The sequence below is a fragment of the Danio rerio genome, chromosome 16 (genome assembly GCF_049306965.1).
Source record: "Danio rerio strain Tuebingen ecotype United States chromosome 16, GRCz12tu, whole genome shotgun sequence".
Taxonomy (NCBI): Eukaryota; Metazoa; Chordata; class Actinopteri; order Cypriniformes; family Danionidae; genus Danio; species Danio rerio.
Window position 1 is genome coordinate 2,537,083 of NC_133191.1, and position 7,918 is coordinate 2,545,000.

A 7,918-nucleotide genomic window follows, 5' to 3' on the forward strand; every position below is an offset into this window, starting at 1 on the left:
ATTCACCTGTACCGCATGTCTTTGAACTGTGGGGGAAACCGGAGCACCCGGAGGAAACCCACGTGAAGGCAGGGAGAACATGCAAACTCCACACAGAAACGTGGTTCGAACCAGCCACCCAGCGACCTTCTTGCTGTGAGGCGTCAGCACTACCTACTGCGCCCCTGTATTTGTACAATTATGCTATTGATCATACTGTGTATGTATGTTCAGTATCTTTATGAATAAAGTTTAGTCTATTAAAATTCACAGCTATTATAAAGAAGCTAAATCAAGTTATTGGATCTCTAAGTTTTTCTTGACTTTATAATTTAAACATTCTGATTAAAGAGCAGCGAATGAATCTCACATTTAGATTTTCCACTTGAATAAATTAAACAGCGGTGTCACTTTAGAAATGCACACATCTATAATGAAAGCATTCGATTGCAAAACTTTGATGCTAATTTAAGACTAAATTTGCTGTTTAAAATAATAATAATTATTATTATTATTATTATTTTTGTGTATATGTCTGTTCAAACATGCACCCAAAACCCAGAGTGTCCACTTGGCTTCGCTTTAAATCGCATGCACAGAATCCATTTGGGTAACAGCGTCTATTCATCACTATGGAGTGTGTCTGACAGTCACGCACTGCTATGACATGAGTGTATGATTGCATAGGAGAAGCAACAGCGCCTGCAATGAAAAAGAAGGGAATCCCACCATTTTAATATTTATTTCAAAGTGTTTTCATGCCTAGCAGCACCAATAAACCTTATTTCTAAACCCAACCGTCACAAGGGGATAATCAAAATCGTACTGAAATCATACAATTACCCACTAAATCAAAAATCGCCCTGAGATAACATTGAAATATCCTTGAGGTGTTTTTTTTAAACCTGTCACCTCCTTCCACCCTAATTCCTGCACTTGTAATGGATCCGTAAACATCCATGAGAAAGAAAGCAGGGAATTATTTTCAATATAAGCAATTTGGGAATGCGTTTGACCACTTGATATTCAACATAAAGCATTGGAGAAGCACTGATTTGGTCGGTGCCGCCGGGCAGCAGAGGTGAGAGTTTCTGTGGGTGGAAACTGCATTCATGTTGACCCGTGGGTTTAAGATCAAAGTCAGTGGCAGCAGCCCAGGGCAGAGACTCAAGGTCGACCCACGCATAGTAAGTCAACATCAACATACATCCTCTATGCTTTATTGTCTGTGCATAGACATTTACATATATATTTTTCCGTCTGCATAAGTAAAAGGATTGTATTAGGTTGTTTTAGCGTGTGTGGTTGATTACAAATGTGTGTATCATCACACTTTTTTTTTTTCCTCCGCACGCTCTCGCTTGCCATCACTCATGAATACACATCAATGCTTCACAGAGTCTGCAGGTCAGCGTGTCAAAGGCGTTAAATGTGTTTGCGAGTTCTGGATTCCTTTCACCTCTGTTTGACATTGGCTCAGATGCACTGCGCTCTCCACTTCCCTCTTTATACTGCGCCGTGAATTCCTCTGAAAGGCTTTGCTGTTTGCTTCACATATTGATCAGGTCAGTCTATACCTCCAACTCAATGTCACAGGATCTGGCTTCTCTTTGAGTTCTCGGTGCTAGCGCTGTTTCTCGGCTCTTTTGTGTGGAATGAATGCTCTGGGTTCCAGTTGCTTTAAAGTTTGAAAAGGATTTGAACCATAAATGAAAAAAAGCTTGAATCTTTTTGGCCTCGTTTTGCACCAAACAATAGGAGTTTCTCATGAACACAATATGATTCGCCTTGTAATTTACATTTAGTTATTTAGCAGATACCGTCTCCAAAGCGACTTACTATTGAGGAGGCATTCAGCAATTCAACAAGAAGAGGCAACACACACAACAAGTGCTGATTATAGCAAAGGAACTGAAACTGAAGTATTTCATCTGGTGGTTTGTCAAGCCCACTCACCTGTGAGAGGCACACTCAGAATTTATAATATTTTGAGTTGGTGTGTGATGAGAAAAAAAGGTGTCTTTGCTTTCTTCATGTAAAAAAGCGACTAGTTGACTACTTAAAAAGTGAGTAAACCTGTTGTAACTTGGAACTGTTAGGTTGGCGTAACTTAACGTTTGCATAAAGTTCAATTTATTAATGTAACCCAGGCTCATTCTAAAAATGTACCTGTAACCCCACCGGTCCTACACCACCCAACCCGCTCTGAGCTGGTATCGAACCGGTGACCTTCCGCACGGGAGTCAGTTGCTCTAACAAGGAGGCTTAAGACCATGGCCTCTAGTGTTTGTCGCTAGAGCACCTTTAGAGGTCAGAGGAGTGAGGTTTGCCTGCACAGCACACACTAGCTGGCGTCTGTTACACTCACCGCCCTAAACCTCACTCCCATCCGGGTCACTGCACCAATGTAACCCCACCAGTCCAACACCGCCCAACCCGCTGCGAGCTGGTATCGAACCGGTGACCTTCCGCACGGGAGTCGGTTGCTCTAACAAGGAGGCTAAAGACCATGACCTCTAGTGTTTGTCGCTAGAGGTCAGAGGAGTGAGGTTTAACTGCACAGCACACACTAGCTGGTGTCCGTTACATACCCATGTTTACATTTTTGTAGAGCGCCAAATGTGTCCCAGGCACTATGTTTTTTGCAGTTTTTTGTTTTTGTGAATCTATCAGAGGGCGCTGTGTATGCTTTTTCAGATCTCAATTTTCTCTCACGAGTGCAATTTGTGCCTGCTGTTCTGGCGTAAATCCACCAGAGGCTGCTTTTGCTGACTGACCGACCAATGGACTGACCCACCCTCCTCCTTTCCTAACCCCAACCAATAGTGTTACACACTAGCTGATGTCCATTACATACCCATGTATACATTTCTGGAGAGCGCCAAATGTGTCCCAGGCACTATGTTTTTTGCAGTTTTTTGTTTTCGGGAATCTACCAGAGGGCGCTGTGTATGCTTTTTCAGATCTCAAATTTCTCTCACCATTTGTGCCTGCTGTTCTGGCGTAAATCCACCAGAGGCTGCTTTTGCTGACTGACCGACCGTTGGACTGACCCACCCTCCTCCATCCCTAACCCCAACCAATAGTGTTTTAAAAAGCACAAACTGACCCGCCCACCGCTTCCCTAGACCCAACCGACAGTGTTTTCGAAAGCAATCCAGAAAAAGAAAAGCCTGATTTTTACCACGTTTTCAGATTTTTACCACATTCTCACCCTGTTATTTACTCGTTTATTTTACTTTTTGGCTTTTGCTTTAGTCTTACCTGCCTTCTGAAACCGTTCTTCGCTGGACTCAAACCCCGTTGTCATGATCAACTCCTTTCTGCATTATGCATATCATTATGTAAACACTATACATAATATGTAATCAATATAACTTATCTATAATACAACAACAAACTCTGTACCGCATCGGATGTCATCCCCTCGCTGTAAATGCTAGCGATCCAGGTGTTTTTCTGCAATCTGCAATGTTTACATTCAGGAACTGGTAATTCTTTTTGTTGTGACGCCACTTAATAACTATGTAATATATAAATAAAGTAAATAATGGCATTCATCTCCTGAAAAAGGATATGAATTGCAGTATCATGTATGTCCACATAGCACAAGTGGTCATATTTCAAAGGCTAATATTTATCCTAATGTTCAAAATGCTAATGCCTTGCCGGTATACCTATAGTAACTCCTCCTTCAGCACTGATAAGTCACTTAAACATTCACAATAGAGAGCAATAGTTTTTAAGATTAGGGCCGCTGAATAATAAAAGCACACAGGCACCTTTGGGGATTTTGCGAAAATATATATTTGAAGAATGTCACGAAAATGAGAGCTGAAGCTGAACCGTAACTGAATATTAAAATGGTAATTTTAGACAGAATAAATCATACCGGCTTAGTCTCCTACGGTGAGGCAAGGTCACGGACGGATCTCTCAATGAGCCTGATAGAAATGAAACACAGAAAGTGTGCGCTAAACAAAGCCACCGCCATTGGCTTCCATTAAACGATCGTATGGCTGCAGATGATGGTATGGACACACACATTCCAGCAGCACGTCAAAAGCAATTCATATGAAGGAGTGCGCGCTGCATATTCAATGCTCTTTAAAACTATACAATCAGGGAATGCTTATTCGTCCTCCCAGCTGCATGCGGGAGAATTAATAAGTGCGAGCAGCTCCTGTAACAAGAATGCCAGAACATGTTAAGAGTGTTGTCCGTAGGCTCGTGGTAAACTTCTGTGAGCTCTAGGGTGAGTGTGTGTGTGTGTGTGTCCGCTGGGGCAGAGCTGTGAGCTCAAACAGGATTGCTGTTTGTAGATGTATATGTTTTTCTTTTTGTAAGTAAACCTGAAATCAAAACTAGCCATATTGGTTTTGTTCGCTCACATTGCTGGTTTCGTGGTGAACAGTTCATCTGTGCGTCTCATTAAGAAAACAAAATAGCTTGCGCTTGTAATCTTTTATTGAGAAAATGCACTTCAGGTTTCAGTTAAATTAGGTCTGTCTGAGGTAATGGGCGTGGCGAACATACTTAACCACGCCCCTTTGGCTGTCAGCTTTGACAACAAACAGAAATGATGAGCCGGAGGAGTCTGTTAGGTTGTAATAACTCTTATAAAACCTGATCTTTCAAAATGAAATGCCTACTTTACTGCATCCAATCAGCTCACAGTAGAAAAAAACAAGCCACGCCCACTGTTTTCCCATTTAAAGGGCCATGACGCCCCCCACTTTTGGTTCAGGTCTACCTCAGAATTTTTTCAAAAGATGCATCATAATGGGCGGAGCTCTGAGATCGGAGGCAGGAGTGGGCGTGGCCAGCAGGGGAGAGGGAGGGGAGCGAACAACTGTTGGTCAGTCGGCTCACAAAATGAGACCCAAACCGTGAGGAGATGCATGATTTTATAGTTTACAAAGTTAAAATGCAAAGAAATAAACAGTAATTAAGCCCTGCTACATTTGTAATTTCATATACACACAATCACAATTTATATCATTATAAAGATAATGGCGTTCATATAAACCCTTTAAATGAGGACTTCTCCCTCAATCTCTGGGTCTGAATGCAGACTCAGTGCAGCAGGTCTCTTGCCCTGTCTATTTTAACCATTAGCCCTGCTGGTAATCTGGAGGATTTGGGCGAACACAGCAGCACGGCGATGTGTCTGAATGTGAACGGACTCATAAAAGTTTGATAAAAGACAACGTCTGGCATTATCCAATTCTCGTACTGCTCCCCAGACAAAAATGCTTGCAGAACACACACAGCTTTGCTGTATCGGCCCTGACAGGATTGGGGGGAAACACATGCAAAAAACCTTGTGGATCATGGAAACAAACACATACGAGCCTTCATGAACAGCTAAATACTGTGTGCCGTGGGTTCGTGTCTCACAGCTTGGCACTGGCAGGTCTGCCTTGCCTTCGGAAAGCACGTGCAGTCATGAATAATTAAGCAGCCGGCTCTTCTCATAGGATAAGAAAACTCGACTATGAATAATAATGAGAAACCGATGCGTCGTCTTTGCACTTGCAGTTTTGTGCTACGTCAATGATTTTGATCCGCCCCAAAAATCATTTTAAACCCGGAAGCTGAAATTAGCTGAGAAAAGCTCAACATTATCCAGTTTTCCCCACAATTAGCCCCTTTCACAAATACAGACCTTTCCGGAAAATTACTAAACAGGAAAATTGTGAACGGGCCCTTTTTAAAAATACCGTTTTGGCTATTTTCCGGAAAAAGAAGTTGTAAGATTACCGGTAATTTGCCGGAATGATGTGCTGTGTGAACGCAGAGGGAAGATTGCCGGAAAGAGCGCGTGCATGTCTAGAACGTGCTGACGTCTACTTTAGCCAATCAGAACAGTCAGACTCATTCACGTCCGCGCGGTTTATGAGTATAAAAGCCTTTGAATATTTTTCCAGACCCATTTAGCTGCTAGAAATTCATCCGATAACGTTTATATGTTCATCTTAATGCCAACCGTGTAAATAATTTCCGATGAGATGCTTATGATAAGCCGTTGTTTGTTTACCTTCAAGCTTTGCGTGTGCCCGTGAAACAGCCCGTGAGCGCCAGCACACATACATACCATGTGCATCTCGACATGCGAAAGTGTTTCTCTATACGTTGAAGTTGTTCACAATACTGATCCATGCACTGAGTTTGTAATGTAGTCAAATGTTTACAACTACAAGCGCAGCCGTTTAGAGCTCATTTCTGGTTAATGATGTCAGAATTGACCGGTATTTTGGATGGATGTGTGAATGGTCTTTTTCCAGAAAAATTCCGTAACGTCCTCGCCTGTGTGAACAGCGCTGTTTTGAATTTACCGGTAAAGTCGTTCCGGAAATTTTCCGGATATTTACCTTTATCACTGTGTGAAAGGGGCTACTGTCTTAACTGATGCTCAACACAAACACTAATCTATCAAAAAACAGTACTCCAGGGATTTCGTGAACCTTTAAAGAGCCCCCATTACTTCAATAAATGAACTTCAGTTTGTTAAACTGCAGAGTTGAATTTTAACATCAAAAGTGGACAGAGCAGAGAACAACATCCCATATTGCAATTCACAAACAGTAAAGATCAGCCTCATTTCTAAACCCCACTCCGCTGTTACTGAATATTTGCAAATTATTAATAGATTTCTCTCTCCAGCGCTCTCCAGTGGCAGTCTGTCAGCGGTAGGGGAAGCCTGCTCAAATATTCCAAATGAATAATATTTCAAGCAATTAAAGCTGTTGTTTTATTCAGCTCGTTACCACTCAGATGCGTATGTTACATAAACAGCGATTTTTAATTGTATTTTTCTGTGTGCTCAGCCTCAGGAGTGAAATCACTTTGCAAATGCCAGCGATTCTGACAGCCTAAATGCTCCTCTGATGTGTTAATTGACCAACGAGGATGCAAATGTCATATTTTTATATTTATTTTTCGGATGAAATGCGTTTTAAGAGCGAAAGGAAAGCATAAGTAGTCAATCTTTTCAACCCAGTAGCCAGTTTTACTCTCATGTCGTCAAGCCTGCTTGTGGCTAATGTGGAGAAAATAAAAGTAAATAAATTAGGAGGTGGAGAAAAGCTTTTAAATCCAGTTAAAACATTGATGGAGTTTTAACTATTCAAGCAGCACAAGACAAGCGAAAGTCTGGGTCAGATATAAATTGATCATAATCATGGGCGTAAATCTGATTTAACAGTAGGGGGACAATAAATGCAAAATTTCTTTCCAGCATTTTTTTTTTTGAAGGGGACACAAATAATACAGCCGAATTGTACTAATAAAGATGAGTTCCCACAGTCAAAAATGGTTTCATCATTATTATTATAGCATGGAGACTACGGCTGCTTCTCAATACCAAGTACACAAAGTTCGGACTTGCGTCCTTGGTAGTTCAGACTTGGAAGAACGAACTCCCGAGGACACAAATCGGGTACTTCAAATGGAACAGCAGTGTACTTCATAACGTCACTCGCCTCACCGTGGATTCATCGGCTTCACTGTACATTAACAATAAAATTATTTGATTAATTTTATATTAATATTATAAATCTACATTTTTGATTTAAGAAAATGTACACATATATTCATATAAATGTGAATTAAAATGAGGTATTATACACAGACACGTGTCTTTGATTATAAGATTTATTAAACTACAATAGTAATTATACACACAATAAGAAATAAAGACATACACAATAAGAAATAAAGATTACGTCAAACAATTTGGTAACATAATTAAAGACAATTATAAAAGGTAACAAAATAACACTGATAAAATAAAACACCTGAGAACAAATAATAGATTTATAAGACCAAAAACTGTCCGTTAGATATTCACAAGATGTATTGAATATCATGTTTTGACTACAATAGAGGTCCAGCGGTACGTCCGAGATGGCCTGGCTGAAGTAAAGCTGCTCCGGCG